Source organism: Corylus avellana, chromosome 9, assembly GCF_965113065.1.
Source record: "Corylus avellana chromosome 9, dhCorAvel1.hap1.2, whole genome shotgun sequence".
In the NCBI taxonomy this organism is placed as follows: domain Eukaryota; kingdom Viridiplantae; phylum Streptophyta; class Magnoliopsida; order Fagales; family Betulaceae; genus Corylus; species Corylus avellana.
Window position 1 is genome coordinate 17,162,381 of NC_142498.1, and position 17,305 is coordinate 17,179,685.

The 17,305-nt window shown below is 34.8% G+C and overlaps 1 pseudogene; it reads left to right on the forward strand.

Annotated features, from left to right (window-relative positions):
- Positions 1 to 13,803: 13,803 nt before the first annotated feature.
- Positions 13,804 to 16,009, forward strand: LOC148583878 (BTB/POZ and MATH domain-containing protein 3-like; annotated as a pseudogene).
- The last annotated feature ends 1,296 nt before the right edge of the window (positions 16,010 to 17,305 follow it).

A 17,305-nucleotide genomic window follows, 5' to 3' on the forward strand; every position in this document is an offset into this window, starting at 1 on the left:
ATCTTTTCATATTACTCCACATAGAGATTTCTTCTCTTCCTACACCAGTGGCGATTTTGGTTGGGTTAGGATGGGAAATGAAGCAAAGTGTAAAGTTGTGGGCATGGGAGATATACAACTAGAAACCAGCATTGGGTGCAAATTGATTCTCAAGGATGTTAGACATGTTCTTGAAATGCGCTTCAACTTGATTTCTATTGGGAAACTTGATGATGAAGGCTACCACAATTACCTTGGAGGTGGACAGTGGAAACTGAGCAAGGGTTCTCTTATCTTAGCTAGGGGAAAGAAGACTAACACTCTCTACAAGACAGCTGGAAGACTAGTCAAGGGAGATGCGATTGTTGTTGAGAATGAAAACTCCACTGAGCTATGGCACAAGAGGCTTGGTCACATGAGTGAGAAGGGACTTCAGATTCTCGCCAAGGAACAGTTCCTACCTAATAATAAAGGTACGTCACTAACGCCCTGTACTCATTGTCTTGTTGGAAAACAAAGAAGAGTTTCATTTCAAAAATCCTCTTCATCAAGAAAGTCTAATATTCTTGATTTAGTTCACACTGATGTCTGCATTATGAACACTAAAACTCTAGGTGGTGCACTTTATTATGTGACTTTTATTGATGACCACTCTAGAAAGGTATGGGTGTTTGCTTTGAAAACCAAAGATCAGGTATTGGGTATGTTCAAAGTCTTTCACATGAAGGTTGAAAGAGAAACTGGAAGGCAGTTAAAATGCGTCCGTGCAGACAATGATGGTGAATACAGAGGACCGTTTGAAGAGTATTGCAAAAGCCATGGGATCAGGCTTGAGAAAACTGTGCCCAAGACTCCGCAGCATAATGGCGTAGCAGAGAGAATGAACAGAACCATCTGTGAGAGAATCAGGTGTATGCTCTCTCATGCAAAATTGCCTAAACATTTTTGGGGTGAGGCAATGAGGACAGCAGTTGACTTAATAAATCTTTCTCCTTCAGTCCCTTTGGATGGTAACATTCCTCAAAGGGTTTGGACAGGGAAAGATGTTTCTTTTGAGCACTTGAGAGTGTTTGGCTGCAGGGCATTCGTCCATATTCCTAGAGATGAGAGGTTAAAGCTTGATAGCAAAGTCAAGCAATGTATCTTCATGGGTTATGGGCATGAGGAGTTTGGTTACAAATTGTGGGATCCAGTTAATAAGAAAATCATACGAAGCAGAGATGTCGTATTCTTTGAAGATCAAACCATTGAAGACTTGGATCAGAAAAAGGCAGAGTCTCTGAGTGAATACCGTGTTGATTTGGATCCAGTTATTCCTCCTTGTGTGATGCATGATGAACACATGGGAGATGTACAAGAAGAACAGGTTGATACAGTTGGTGAAAATGGTGAGCCTACAATTGATAATGTGGAGTCAGAAGAGCATTTAGAGCAAGCTTCTTCAGAACCAGCCGCTGAGATTTAGTTGAGAAGATCTACCAGAAACCGACAGCCTTCCAGAACGTATTCAGTCAATGAGTATGTGCTACTTTCTGATGGTGGAGAGCCAGAAAGTTATCAAGAGGTTATGCTACATGACCAGAAAAATAAATGGTTAGAAGCCATGCAAGACGAGATGAAATCCTTGCATGAGAATCACACATATGATTTGGTGGAACTGCCTAAGGGCAAGAGAGCACTCAAGAACAAATGGGTGTTCAGATGCAAGATTGAACCAAACAGATCACAGCCAAGGTACAAGGCGCGACTAGTTGTAAAGGGGTTCGGTCAAAAGAAGGGCATTGATTTTGATGAAATTTTCTCACCCGTGGTAAAGATGTCTTCTATAAGAGTTGTTTTGAGTTTGGCTGCCAAAATGAATTTGGAGATCGAACAGCTTGATGTGAAGACTGCTTTCCTTCATGGTGACTTGGAGGAGGAAATTTATATGGAGCAACCAGAGGGGTTTACAGCTAAAGGCAAAGAACACTTAGTGTGTCGGTTGAAAAAGAGCCTGTACGGACTCAAGCAGGCACCGAGACAGTGGTATAAGAAGTTTGATTCTTTTATGGTTGATCATGGGTATGAGAGAACTACAACAGATCATTGTGTGTTTGTGAAGAAATTCTCTGATGGAGAATTTATTATTCTCTTGCTGTATGTGGACGACATGTTGATTGTTTGTCGTGACACTAGTAAAATTGACAGACTGAAGAAAGAATTGAGTAAGTCCTTTGCTATGAAGGACTTGGGACCCGCAAAGCATATCCTTGGTATGAAGATCTCTCGTGATAGGAAGAAAGGAAAATTGTGGCTATCACAAGAGAGTTATATCGAGAAGGTATTGGACAGATTCAACATGAGCAAGGCAAAACCGGTGAGCTCTACACTTGCAGGTCATTTGAAGCTGAGTTCAAAGCAAAGTCTTACAAGTGAGAAAGAAAAAGATGAAATGAAGAAAGTGCCATACGCATCAGCCGTGGGTAGCTTGATGTACGCCATGGTGTGTACGAGACCTGATATCGCTCATGCAGTTGGAGTTGTCAATCGGTTCCTTTCTAATCCTGGCAAAGAACATTGGGCAGGTGTGAAATGGATTCTCAGGTATCTCAGAGGTACTTCGAGAGTATGTTTGTGCTTCGGCAGTGGTCAACAGGTGCTTGATGGGTTTACAGATGCAGATATGGCTGGGGATATTGATTCTAGAAAATCTACTTCAGGGTACCTGATTACTTATTTAGGGGGAGCAGTGTCATGGCAGTCCAGATTGCAGAAGTGTGTTGCTTTGTTTACCACAGAGGCAGAGTACATTGCTATTACTGAAGCGGCTAAAGAATTGTTATGGATGAAAAAGTTCTTACAAGAACTGGGTTTACAGCAAGAGAGGTATGTGCTTTACTGTGACAGTCAGAGTGCCATCCATCTCAGTAAGAATTCAACTTTCCATTCAAGATCGAAACATATTGATGTTAAGTGTCATTGGATTCGTGATGCACTGGAGGATAAGCTGTTACAGATTGAGAAAATCCATACTGATGATAATGGGTCAGATATGATGACTAAATCGTTGCCTATGCAAAAGCTTGAAATTTGCAGAAGCGCGGCGGGCTTGGTGCAGCCCCCCACATAATCGGGAGGGGGAGATTTGTTGGATGGTCCCTCTTTATGTGGGGACCAACCCACGTGGACAACACAAAGAGTTTCAAACTCTTTGTGTGCTATATATATATATATATATAAGACGTGAGACAAAATAATAAGAAGAAAAAGAAGCAGTGCGGCGCAGGGAGAGAAAGAAAAAGAAAAAGAAAAAAAAAGGATTTCGCCTATTCACATCCGTCAGAGATTGGAGGTTCGTTTGTGGTCCGATCTTGATGCAATTTTAGAGTGTTGCTCCTGACGACGAGTGCTACGTATTGACTGGTGTCGATCGTTGGAATTCCTCTCCAATCGCTTGGTTGCTAATACCTACTTGGTGAGATCTTTCTTTATTATTGTTGGAATCCACTTTAGGGTGATGAATTTATGTTTAATCCAAGAATGCTTGTATTCTTGATGTGGTGATAACCTCTAGATATTTCTCTAGGGAAGACAAATTGTAAACTCATTATTGTTGATAGTGGAAGATTTAACTGGACTAGGTCCCGTGGTTTTTACCTTCGCATTGGAGGGTTTTCCACGTAAAAATCTTGGTGTCTTGTTAGTGGGTTTGTTTGATTATTATTTTGCTATTGTGTTACTATTTAATTTGCACAAAGAGGGGTAGATTAATTCCGCTGAGCATCTGAAATTGGTGTTCACCCCTAACAAACTCTTACCTTACAGCTGAGAATTGGTTCTCTGATCCCCACGTCCTTCTTGGTTTCTATAAATTTTCGTCAATTAGAGAGCTACAGGACACATCAAAGGGCTACTTGGTGGGTGATACTTTGTTCTTTGAATGTAAAATTGATGTCATATCCGTTGTTAAGGATTTCTCCTCAAAATAATTGTACGTTTATGTTGGGGGAGCACAAGGTTCAATTTGTTAATAGTTCTTACAGGTTGTTTTATGTTATTTGTTTGAAAGTGTTATGATGCCACATAAAAATAAAGTAATTTTAAATATTTTGTGCTGTTAATATTTTTGTTTTTAAAACAAAAAATAAAATGGATAATGAAAAAACCTTAACTAACAAAGCCTGAATTTTATGAATAAGATTAGGAAATTTTGTCATCCCTTTTTTCTTTTCTTTAAAATGACATGTAAAATTTTTATAGGATATAAATCCTATTTGCAGGTGCTCAAATTGAATTCCTTCGTTCTATTGCACTAGTTAATGGGTTTATATAGCCAGTACCTTTTTATGCTATGCTGCATACTTTCAATGACTTGCGTATGACAATACGTGGGACAGTGGAAGACCTAATTAAATTGATCAATTTTCTTAGTATTTTGAACTTTTTAGCATGGTAAATTGGTAATAACGTTCAAATTATCGGCACGCTTGTTGGTGAAGACCCAAAACAGAAATAAGGAAGGGTTACAAGGAACCTGAATAGGAAAGGGGTGGGTTCCGATCCCTAGAAAAAACTCAAGACAAAAATAACCACATCAAATTTAAAAGTGATTTTAAAAGTCATGTCACATTTAGGAGTGGGGCTGTCAATTTCGACATGACCTGCAAACCCAATACGAACACGACACAAAAAAAAATGTATTGAGTTTGGCTTTATCGGGTTCGGGTCTTAATCGGGTCTACCCGTTTAAGACACGTTTAATTTCGTGTATGGCGGTCTACCCGGCGGGTCGGCCCGCCAGACCCTGTCACTGTTCGAGTCTGGCGGGTACTAATCGGGTTTGACGGGACTCGCCAGACTCGAACAGTAACCTAGTCTGACGGGTACCCACCAGGCCCGGTTTTTTTTTTTTTTTTTTAAAAAAAAAAGAGTAAAAAAATGAGCATATTTATAATATTTCATAATTCATATCTTTGATTACATGGAATTGATCGTGGAGCCTTCAAGACTTCAAGTGGACAACACTGGGCATAATGGCCCATGAGACCCTAATTTGTAATAAATCTAATGATGATGTAGTTTTGAGTTTTGTTTCTTTTTTCTTTATTATTTTGTTTTTGTTAGCCTTTTTATTTTATTATTATTATCTTTTTCTTTGTTGCTATGATGGAAATGCCGTGGGAAATCTAATTTGATCCATATTCATTTCATATATACACCATTATATATATATAATTTAATATGAACAGTAAAACAAACAACATCTAGGCTGGTCATCATAGCAAAAGAGTCTCCTTAAAGAGAAACTAAAATTATTATTGCATTACATGGAATTATGGAAATGGACTATCTAATATTCTAATATGTATAGAGTTGAAAATTGATAATTTTGTGAATGTTTTTATTAACAATTGTATTGGTATTCATGTATTATTATTACAAATTTTTTTAAAAAAATTTTTAGGGTTTAGGGTTTTTAGCGGGTCGGGCCGGGCCAAGTCGGGCTACCTGTTAAGAGAACGGGTCATGTCAGATCGTGTCTTTCCAATATGACCCAGTTATTGTAGACGGGTTAAACGGGTCGTTTCAGGTTACCCGACTATTTCTGTGTCATAATCGTGTCAGACCCGATTACCTGTTTAACTAAATGGGTTGTGTTCGTGTATAGGCTAATCATGTAACGGGTACTCGTAGGTTGTAATCAGGTCGTGTCATGTACCTGTTTTGCTAGCCCTATTTAGGAGTCCGCCTAACATTATTCAGATAGGTTAGTTTGATTATCAAAATTTGATGATTTGAAATTTTGAGGCCTAAATAATTAATTAATTTTTTGTTCAAAATGGTTTTAAATTCTCGGTAATAATAAATGGCACCAAAAAGGTCACAATATAAAAAGGGTTCAAAAGCTATGGTTGTTTTGGTTTAGAATTTTCGACTGAATCAAATCTTAAAAATGGTTCATTAATTTTTTTTTCTTCTTAATTGTCTATCATTCTTCGAATGTTTCACCTTGGCGGCAGCAACACCTATATTTGTCGCATTTTTTTTTTTTTTTTGTTCAAATCATTGGGAGAAATAAAAAGACATATTGGGAAGCTTAAAAGTTCTTTTTCCATCCGACTGAGAAAAATATGTATTGCACTTTTAAAATCAGGTGCAATATATGGAATTTAGAGCGTGTTTGAAATTATGTTTGAGAGTTTATAAAAAATATTTTTAATACCTAAAATGCTAAAAAGTTGTATCAAATAAAAGCTAGCATGTTTGGTAAAAAATTTCAAAAGTATGTCTTTGACTTCTTTACTCTAAGGGTGCATTTGGGATTACACTAAGGGTGAGGTCCTGAGCGGGTCCCGAACAGGTCCCAAGCAAGCCCTGACGGTAGGGGTGTAAACGAGCCAAGCTTGAGCAAACTTTGCCTGTCCAAGCTCAGCTCATATAAGTTTTAGTCGAGCTCGAGCTCAAGCCGAGCTCAAACACGAGCTTAATAATTGTGTTCGAGCTCGGCTCGCCAAGGAGTTATCCTTGCTCAAGCTCGGCTAGCTAGCTTGCATATTCAGCGAACCAAACCTGTCGAGTCAAGCTGGCTCGACAAACTTAAGACTTTTATTTGTCATTTATAAAATTTAAATTTTAAGCCACAGCTCAAAAAGCCACCTTGCCTAAGCTACTAGCTTAGGCAAGCTCCAACTAAGTGAGCCAAAAAGGCTCAACAAGCATTGTGAAGTGTGAAGGTGGGATCCCCTCACAAGCAATGCTCCACGTGAGCCTCTACTTTAATTTTAATATTATTCTTCTTGTGAGGGGCATGCCCTTTTATAGATAACTGAATGTAGGATATTTTGCTTCCTTATCGATGTGGGACGGATGAGCTTCAAATCTTTCACTTTTTTTACATTTTCATAAATTCTGCTTCACAACTCTCTCTCCCTCCGTGGACCCACTGGACTGTGGCAATTGTAGACTGTAGTATGCTTATTTCTTTTACTTATTTCCTCTATTCCATCCATCCCATGCATTCCAATATGCAGCAAATCAAATAAAAGAATATGCGTTGATGTAAGGTATATCTCAAAGAATATCTAGATATGAATCTAGTTCAAGAAGGAAAATGGGAAGTGTGCGGTATGAATTAATGTGAAAAAACAAAAAAAAAAACAAAAAATTGAGCCTTGGGGCTTTTCTTCTTCTTCTTTTCTTGTAGCAAAAATGAATTAATGTGACAAAAATCAGAATATTTGGTATGAAAAGATTAAAAAAGAAAAAACATTTTTTTATAATGAGAGCCCACAAGTTTTTTTACCAAACTGAGGCCACAAAGTCTTTTTTTTTTTTTTTTTCTCCTAGAGTTGTTTGACAAATTAGAGCTTAGAAAAATTTGTCATTCATCTCATATAAACTAGGAATAATTCTAGAAGTATCTTTTGTGTCTTTCTTGTTTCCCTTCAAAAACAATTATATAGAATATATAATTCTAGTCACTTGAGATTATGAAGAACAACAATAAACGTAATAATTATTTTTTAGATCATCTTCATTATTTATATGAATATGATCATATGATTTGGTTAGACCATATTAAATTAAATTGTTATCTATCTAATGGTAATACTCAAATTCCTACTGATCTAATGGTGATACTTCAATTATTACGAGTTATCTTGGTTTATATGAATATGATCACATTATCTCATTAAATCATATCATATTAAACTATCATCTAATGGTAATTCTCAAACTCCTATTGATTTAATGATGATACTTCAAATCATATGATCAAACTCCTAATGATCTAACGGTGATACTTAGATTCACATGATAATACTTAGACAATGTGACCATACCAATATACCATATTAATATTATGATTAAGCATATGAATCATTCAAATGATCCAAAGGTTATTTTTAGAAAACTGATCCAAAGGTTATTGTATCTAAGTAAGACCATTGTTATTTGTTACTTAATTTATAATTAATATAGATACACATAAGGCTCAATCGCATTTTTTTTTCTTCTTATGTTTTTTAAATGACAATGTCAAACGCCTTTATGTCACACACACTAATAGTCTACCATCATATTACATATAAATAATATTTAGTTAATATATTAAAATGTTAATGCTTAACAAGAGTCAAGTATAAACTATCTAATGATAATATTTTTATTAAATGACACAATAACTTGTACCATATAATAAAATGATTAATGATAGTATCAAATATTTCTTATTATTTACTATATATATAGACACACACATATGCATAAATAACAAAAAACAAAGGTATTTGTTACTTATTAAAAAAATATACGAGCCGAGCCTAATAAATGAAACGAGCCTTATACGAGCTTGCTAACGAGCTTAGCCGAGTCGAGCTGAGCTTGTTTCGTTTAATATTCGAACTAGGATTTGTGTTCATGAAATGCTTCATTTAATATTCGAGTCGAGCACGAATCGAGCACGAGCCGTGCTCGAGCTTGCTCACGAGACGCTTCGCTCACTTAACAGCCCTACCTGGCGGGGTCCGAGGCAAGTCTAGTTGGGTCCCGGGCGAATCCCGGTTAGGTCTCGGCGGGGTCCCAGGCAGGTCTCAGATAGGTCCCGGCAAGTTCTAGGGCAAGTCCGATTGGGTCTTGGGTAGTTCCTGGCAAGGTCCAAGGCAGGTCCGATCAGGTCCAAGTCAAGTTCCGGCGGGGTTTTGGGCTGGTATCGGTGGGGTGTCGATTTGAGAATGAGATGCTCAAACTCGGAAAAATGTTTACAGTCTTGAAAAATAGAAACTATTTTTCAAAAATTAAAGAAGGATTTTCGGTCAAACGGAAAATATTTTATGTTGATTATTATTTTATGTTGCACTAAATACCCAAAAATATAGATAACATTTTCCGAAAATCATTTTACGACAAAACAAACAGAGTATTAACAAGAGTAGAGTGAATAAAGATTTTGATTGCTTATTGTCCAATTTAAATACCCAAAATTCTCAAGCACTTGCTAGTTTCTAGCATCATGCAAAGTAAACCGCCGGAACGTGATTAGTTGATTATCCAAAGTATACGAACAAATTTTTTGGTAAATTATACATTTCATAAGCTTTGCAGGGTTTTCTTATATATATATATATATATATATATATATATATATATATATATATATATATATAGTTTGAATGTGAGGTGGCTTTTAAAAGTATAAATATATCAAAATTCAATAATAACCACTCCAAATTTAATGATGATTTTAAAAGTTACATGACATTTAGGAGTTCACCTAACATTATTCGGAACAGGATCCTCTCCAGTCCATTTTGAACTAGAGAAGATCTAGTTAATGATCAGGATCTTTTTAAAAAGATCCTGAGGCTATAAATAAGACATTTGTCCATTATATATATATATATATATATATACTTTTTAATAATAGACTGGAGAGGATCCTATTCCACATTATTCGGAAAACGATCATTTACAGTCCATTTTGGAATGGAGAATATTCCGTTAATGGTCAGGATATCTTTAAAGAGATCTTGAGGCCATAAATAAAACATATGTCTCATTAATAAAAAAAATAATAAAATATTATATATATTTTTAAAAAAATTATAAAAAGGGAAAAATATAAAAAAGCCCTCCAAACTACTAGCCGTTTTCGATTTAGCCTCCTAATATTTCAAAAGTGATAAAGTAGCTCCCCAAACTACCAAACTATTGCATTTTGGTCACTCCATTAGTCAAAACCGTTAGTTTGGACGGAAACTGCAAAACGAGGTCGTTTTGTTATGGGTAAGTTATTACAATGCCCTTTTATGAAAAAAAAAAAAAAAAAAAAAATTGGGAAAAATATAAAAAAAGTCCCCCAAACTATTAGCCGTTTTCATTTTAGCCCCCTAATGTTCAGAAAGTGATAAAGTAGCCCCTCAACAAAACGACGTTGTTTTGCAATTTTCGTCTAAACTGACGGTTTTGACTAATGGAGTGGCCAAAATGCAATAGTTTGGTAATTTGGGAGGCTACTTTATCACTTTTGAAACATTAGGGGGCCAAATCGAAAACGGCTGGTAGTTTCGGGGGCTTTTTTATATTTTTTCCTTAATAAAAAATTAAGAAGTGGCCGGACCACCCCAATTGGGGCTGAGGGTGGCTTCGGCCACCCCAAATCAGCGGTCTGGGGTGGCTTCGCCCATGGGGGTGGTTCGGCCACCCCCAAGGGCCAGATCTAAAAAATAATTGTTTGGCCCCTGGGGAGTGGCCGGACCAGCCCCAAGGGCCTTGGGGTGGCCGAAGCCACCCCATGGCCTATGGGGGTGGTCGCAAATCTTAAAAAAAAAATAATAATAAATTAAAAAAAAAAAAAAATTTCCTTTGGCTCTTGAGGGTGACTGAACCACCCCAAAGGGCCATGGAGTGGCTTGGTCCACCCTAGACCAGCCGGCCTAGGGTTGCCGAAGCCACCCCATGGCCCTTGGGAGTGGTTCGGCCACCCCCAAGGGCCAAAAGATTTTTTTTTTTTTTTTTTTTTTAAGTTTGGGTTTAGGGGGTGGCCGGACAAGTGCCATGGGGTAGTCCGGCCACCCCCTATGGCCAAGATGGGGTGGCCAGTTACTCCTTATTTTTTTATTAGGAAAAAGTTGACATAACCCCCCTCAAACTACCGCTCAATTGACAATGTACCCCAAACTTTCAATTGTGACAATGTCCCCCCCCAAATTACTAAAAATTGTCAATGTTTCCCTCAATGACGAAATTACCCTTAGTAAAATTAAAAAAGAAAAACTAAAACTTCTAGAAAAAACCTAAAACTAACAAAAAAAAAAAAAAAAACCCAAACGTTGGCCATTTTTTTTAAAAAAATCAATTTTATAAGAAAAAAATTAAAAAAATTAAAAAACTTTTGATTTATTTTTTTATAAAAATTGAAAATTTTCGTTTTTATTTATTTATTTAATTTTTTTCATAATTTTATTTAAATAAAAATTTACGTTTAAAAAAAATAAAATTTTCATTTAATAAAATGAAAATTTTTGTTTTTTAAAACTAAATAAAAAAATAGTTTGTTTTTTTAAATAAAAATTTCCGTTTTAAAAAAAAAAATTAAAAATTTTTGTTTGAAAAAAATTGTTTTTTAAAACATATTATTTTTAAATTAACATTTTTTGTTTTTTAAAAAAATTAATTTTTTGTTTGAATTTATAGGGGTATTTTTGTCTTATTGCTTGTCTTGGGGGGGGGGGACATTGACAATGTTTTGGTAGTTTTGAGGGGACATTGTCACAATTAAAAGTTTGGGGGGCACATTGTCAATTGGGTGGTAGTTTAAGGGGGGTATGTGGGCTTTACCCTTTTTATTATTTTTTTTTTGTAATGAGACATGTGTCCTATTTGTGGCTGTAGGATTTCTAAGAAGAAATCTCAGCTATGAACTGGATATTCTCCAATCCATAATGAACTAGAAAGAATCATATTCCACATTATTTGGATAGGTTAGTTTGATTATCAAAATTTGATGATTGGAAATTTTGAGGCTTAAATAATAATAATTATTTTTTTGTTCAAAATGGTTTTAAATTCTCGGTAATAATAAATGGCACCAAAAAAAGGCCACAACATAAAACGGTTCAAAAGCTAGGGTTGTTTTTGGTAGAATTTTCACTTAAAAATGGTTGATTAAATTTTTTTTTTTTTTTTTTTTTGTTTTTTTTTTAACCATTCTTCGAATGTTTCACCTTGCCGGCAGCAATATATAAATGCCACCAATCCCATAAACCATAATACGAGGAGGTTTGGTGATTTTTTTTCTTCTTCTAAATTTGAAAATACTATATAAGATAAGATCAACCAATTTAGATTAAAGTATTGACGAAATGATAATCATTACACTAGAAAAATCCCAAACCTCACGTACCCTTAACATCACACTAATTCAAAAAAATTCAAAAAAAAAAATCAAATTATTTAGATTTGTTCAATTTATAGTCATTCTCTCTCTTCTACTACATCTAAATTATTATTTGCCCCCTTTTTTTCTTCTCTTTTTGGGAGAAACAAAAAGACCTATTGGCCGTTAAAAAAAAAGACCTATTGGGAAGCTTAAAAAGGCACATAAATGCATAGAGTCGCAAGTCATTTGAGATTCTTCAAAATATAAGAGTATAGTAGAGGAACACCGGGAGAAGAGAAAGAAAGGTTCAAAAGAAAGACATGGAAGTTAAAACTTGCCATCTTCTCCCTCATGACGATGATGGAACTGGTATACTCTCTCTCTCTCTCTCTAATTGTTGGCTACTTGTTGACTATATAAATTACCCAAAGTCCTCCCCCCTTCCCCTGTTATAATCTGAGAAAATATATATATAAATTACACAAAGGTTTCACAGGAAAGATTTGGAACTTTGAGAATTACTAAACTGCCCAACCCTCTGACCTCTGATTTAATACACAACTATTAACAAAAAGTATGACAATAATAATTATCTTCATATCTTTTGAATATTATTTTTCTTCTTTTTCTATTTTTTTTTTCTTCAAGAATAGTCCGATCAACTACAGATCTCCCACCAGCTCATGATCATTATACATTTCAATTAAAGAATTTCTCATTACTGTTAGGGATGAAGGAGGAAAAATGTCACTCTGGCCAATGGTGCATCTTCGTGACTCCCCTTCTTCTTTCGGCTATTGATTTCTTTTTCCTTTCTTCTTTTAATAGAAAAATATGAGCATTTTTGTTTCCATGTCTAGGAGATTGGTACTCTACCCAAAATGGGAAAAAGAATAGTAATGGGAATGGTCACATCTCTCTATACTTGGGAATAGTAGCTATTGATGATCTTTCACTTGGGTGGGAGGTTAACGCGAACATAAGATTCTTTGTGTTTGATCAAATTCGAGACAAGTACATGAGTGTTTAGGGTACCTTTGCCGAACACTTAGTTTAAATCTTAAGTTTAAGACTTTGTTTATATGGATATTTACATCTTAAGTTTAAGACTTTGTTTATATGGATATACCTCTTTAGTAGATTTAGTTTGGATTTGATATTTGACTTTACAATTGCTTGTGATCTTCAACAACTTAGATGCAAATGGGAGAGTAGTAATACGCTTTCATAAATTGAAGACAGAATGGGGAATCGACCAATTGCTTTCCCATAATACTCTTAATGATTTATCAAATTGATATCTCGGTGATGACACTTGTGTCTTTGGGGTCAAAGTTTTTGTTATTAAAGGCATTGGTAAAGGAAAGTGTTTGTCAATGATAAATGAACCTCAACGTGATTATTTCACTTGGAAGATCGACAACTATACGGCCTTGAAGGATAAAGCTTATTTGTCTGAGCAATTCACTGTTGGAGGTCGAAAATGGTATGATTGAAGTTTTGCTAGCTCTTCTATATCAATGATCTCAATTTACAATATGTTAGTTTACAATCTTTATCTTTGTATTTTGGATATATAGGAAGTTGAGGCTCGAGCCGGAGGGAAGTGGAATCGGAGTCAACACAAACTTATCTCTCTATCTGAGATTAGATCATGATTCAAAAAGTCTTCCTCCCAACAGAAAATTGTACGCAAAATTCAAGTTGCGAATAAGGAACCAAATCATATGGTACACTAGCCCAAAATTCTCATATGGTACGCAATTTTTATGAATTTTTACCAAAATTCGCATCGAAGAGTTAATTTCCCAACACAATTTTAGGCAACAAGAAATAACTCATACCATAAGTTGGGATACCTTGGATTTCCGCCTTGATGAGAATTTCAGTCTTTCCCTGCGTCAATAGGAATTTATCCTTCCATCCATTGATACGTTTCCATATTCGCTCTTTTATTCCTTTGAATGTACAAGTATTTGATTCCCCACCATGGAAGCAAGGTAAGCCAAAAAATATTTTCAAAACTAGTAGATGCTTGCTCGCCAGCGGGAGCAAGAATATTCTCTAGCTTCCCTTTTTTCCATCCTATTGAGAGAAATAAATATGACCATCGGCCACCGAGTTTAACGATATATTAATATTGGAACTCCTTGCAGGCTTCCATATATAGTCATTTGAGCTTCTTCAAAATATCAGAAAGCGTTCATAATCTTTACACCGGGATCGGAGAATTGGAGAAAGACATGGAAGATGAAGCTGGTATACTCTCTCTCTCTCTCTCTCTCTCCCTAATTGTTTGTTACTTTGTTGACTAAATTAATTACCCAAAGCCCTCCTTCCTTCCCCTGTTATAATCTGAGAAAAGAAAATATATAAATTACCCAAATATTGTTTCAAATAAAAGATTTTGATCTTTAACAAATACTCTATACCCTCTGACCTCTGATTGAATATACAACTATTAGCAGAAAGTTTCACAATAATATTTAGCTCTATATCTTTCGAATGTAATGGTTTTTTTTTTCCTCAGGAATAGTACGATCAACCACAGATTTCCCACCAACTCATGATCATTATACATTTCAAATCAAGAATTTCTCTTTGCTATTAGGGATGGAGGCGGAAAAATGTCACTCTGGCCAGTTTGAAATTGGTGGCTATAAATGGTGCATCTTCGGGACTCCTTATAGAAACTAATAATAATCTAAAAAATTTGAGAAAACCTATAAAAACTAATAATAATCTACCGAGATTGAGGAAATATATGAAAGAGACAGAATTGGGCCTATTGCTTACATTAACACGTTAAAGCCTTACAAGCTATTTATTTTCTTAATATTTGATTAGAGTACAAAACTCTATTTATAGAATTGTGATTTCAATAGTTTCAACTACAAACATATTACTTAAATTACGGTTAACCATTCATTTAGAGAATACAAATCAACACTTATCATTAATGTTGATATCCCTAACACCTCTTTACGTTTCAATTTTTTTTTTTTTTTTTTTGAAATATAAAAATATGAGCATTTTCATTTCCATCTCTAGGAGATTGGAACTCTACCCAAATGGGAAAAAGAATAGCAATGGGTACGGTCACATCTCTCTATACTTGGCAATAGCAGCTACCGATGATCTTCCACTTGGCTGGGAGGTTAACGCGAACATAATATTCTTTGTGTTTGATCAAATTCGAGACAAATACCTTAGTATTCAAGGTACCTTTGCCCAAAGCTTAGTCTAAATCTTAAGTTTAAAACTTTCCTTGCAATATTTGTCCATATAGATATGCCTCTTTAATATATTTATGTTTGGATTTAATATTTGACTTTACTCATGTTGCTTGTGAACATCAACAACAAAGATGCAAATGCTAGAGTAGTAAGACGCTTTCATAAATTGAAGACTGAATGGGGAATCGATCAATTGCTTTCCCATGAGACTCTCAATGATTCATTAAATGGATATCTTGTTGATGACACTTGTGTCTTCGGAGTCGAAGTTTTTGTTATTAAAGGTCCTTTTAAAGGAGAGTGTTTGTCGATGATAAATGAACCTCAAAGTGATTATTTCACTTGGAAGATTGGCAAGTTTATGGCCTCGAAAGTTAAATGTGATTTGTCTGAGAAATTCACTGTTGGAGGGAGAGAATGGTATGATTGGCATTTTGCTAAGTCTTGTATATCAGTCTCAAGTACAGGTTTACTTATCATGTTAATTTACAACCTTTTCTCTTCATATTTTGGATATAGGAGGCTGTTTTTATATTCGAAGGAAGGAGGAAAAGAATTAGACACATGGTTGGAGCTTTATTTGATGTTATGTAATTCAGAAAGTCTTTCACTCTACAGAAAAGTATACGTCAAATGCAAGCTGCGAATAAAGGACCAAATCAATAGCAATCATCTTGAAAATACGGGTTTGTTCTCTTCACTTCTTTTCTACCTGAACAGAAGTAAATTCTCTTGAAAATTTACTCCCAAAACCAACTCTTACCTTACAGTTGAGAAATGGTTCTCTAATACCACCGAGTTGGCTGGTTGCCCCAAGTTTTTGTCAATGAGAGAGCTACAGGACACATCAAAGGGCTACTTGGTGGGTGATGCTTTGTTCTTTGAATGCAAAATTGATGTCATATCCGTTGTTAAGGATTTTTCCTCAAAATAATTGTACGTTTTTGTTGGAGGAGCACAAGGTTCAATTTGTTAATTACAGTTCGTATAGGTTGTTTTATGTTATTTGTTTGAAAGTGTTATGATGCCACATAAAAATAAAGTAATTATAAGTGTTTTGTGTTGTTAATATTTTTGCTTTTAAAACAAGAAATAAAAGGGATCACGAAAAAGCCTTAACTAACAAAGCCTGAATTTTATAATTAAATAAGATTAGGAAATTTTGTCGTCCCCTTTTTTCTTTTCTTTAAAATGATATGTAAAGTTTTTATAGGATATAAATCCTATATGCAAGTGCTCAAGTTGTATTCGTTCAATCTATTGCACTGGTTAAGGGGTTTATATAGCCAGTACTTTTTTTGCTATGCTGCGTATATAGAAATGTGACGACATTCTTATTTTATTGGTAAATAGTTTGTTTTTGTTTTCTTATAAATTATTTTTAGGCAAAATTTCACTTAACCCCTGAATTGCCATCACTTTTGCAATGTCCCCCTTAAAATTTCATTTATTTTCATTTAGTGAATCAAACTTTGAAAATTTTTTTCAATGTCCACCATTAATTAAAATTTTCTGTTAAATCCCTACAAAATTTTCAAAATACCCCGTTCATTTTAGACAATAAATTAGAGGGACTAAAAATGCTTTCATCCCTTTTTTTAATTTCTTGGTTATGACAATAGCATGGAGCTGTTGCAAAACCTACTAGTAGAGCAATTCTGTTAAATATATTTTGTTACTTAACAAGAGTAGAGTGACTAAAGATTTTGCTTGCTTATTGTCCAATTTAAATACCCAAAATTCTCAAGCACTTAATACTATTCAGCGTCAGGCAAAGTAAACCGCAGGGGAACTTAATTAGTTGATTATCCGAAGTATATGAACAAGTTTTTTGTTAAATAATACATTGCAGGGTTTTCTTAAACCGATATATACAGATTGAGTAATTTTAGGAGGAGGATTAGAGTTTTCTTTTAGTAATCCCAAATGTGAAATAGCTTTTAAAAGTACAAATATATTAAAATTTAATAATAATTATTCTAAATTTAATAATAATTTTAAAAGTCATATCACATTTAAGGTCCGCCTAACATTATTCAGATAGGTTAGTTTGATTATCAAAATTTGATGATTGGAAATTTTGAGGCCTAAATAATAATAATTTTTTTTGTTCAAAATGGTTTTAAATTCTCGGTAATAATAAATGGCACCAAAAAAAGGTCACAACATAAAAGCGGGTGAAAAGCTAGGGTTGTTTGGGTTTAGAATTTTCGAATGAATCAAATCTTAA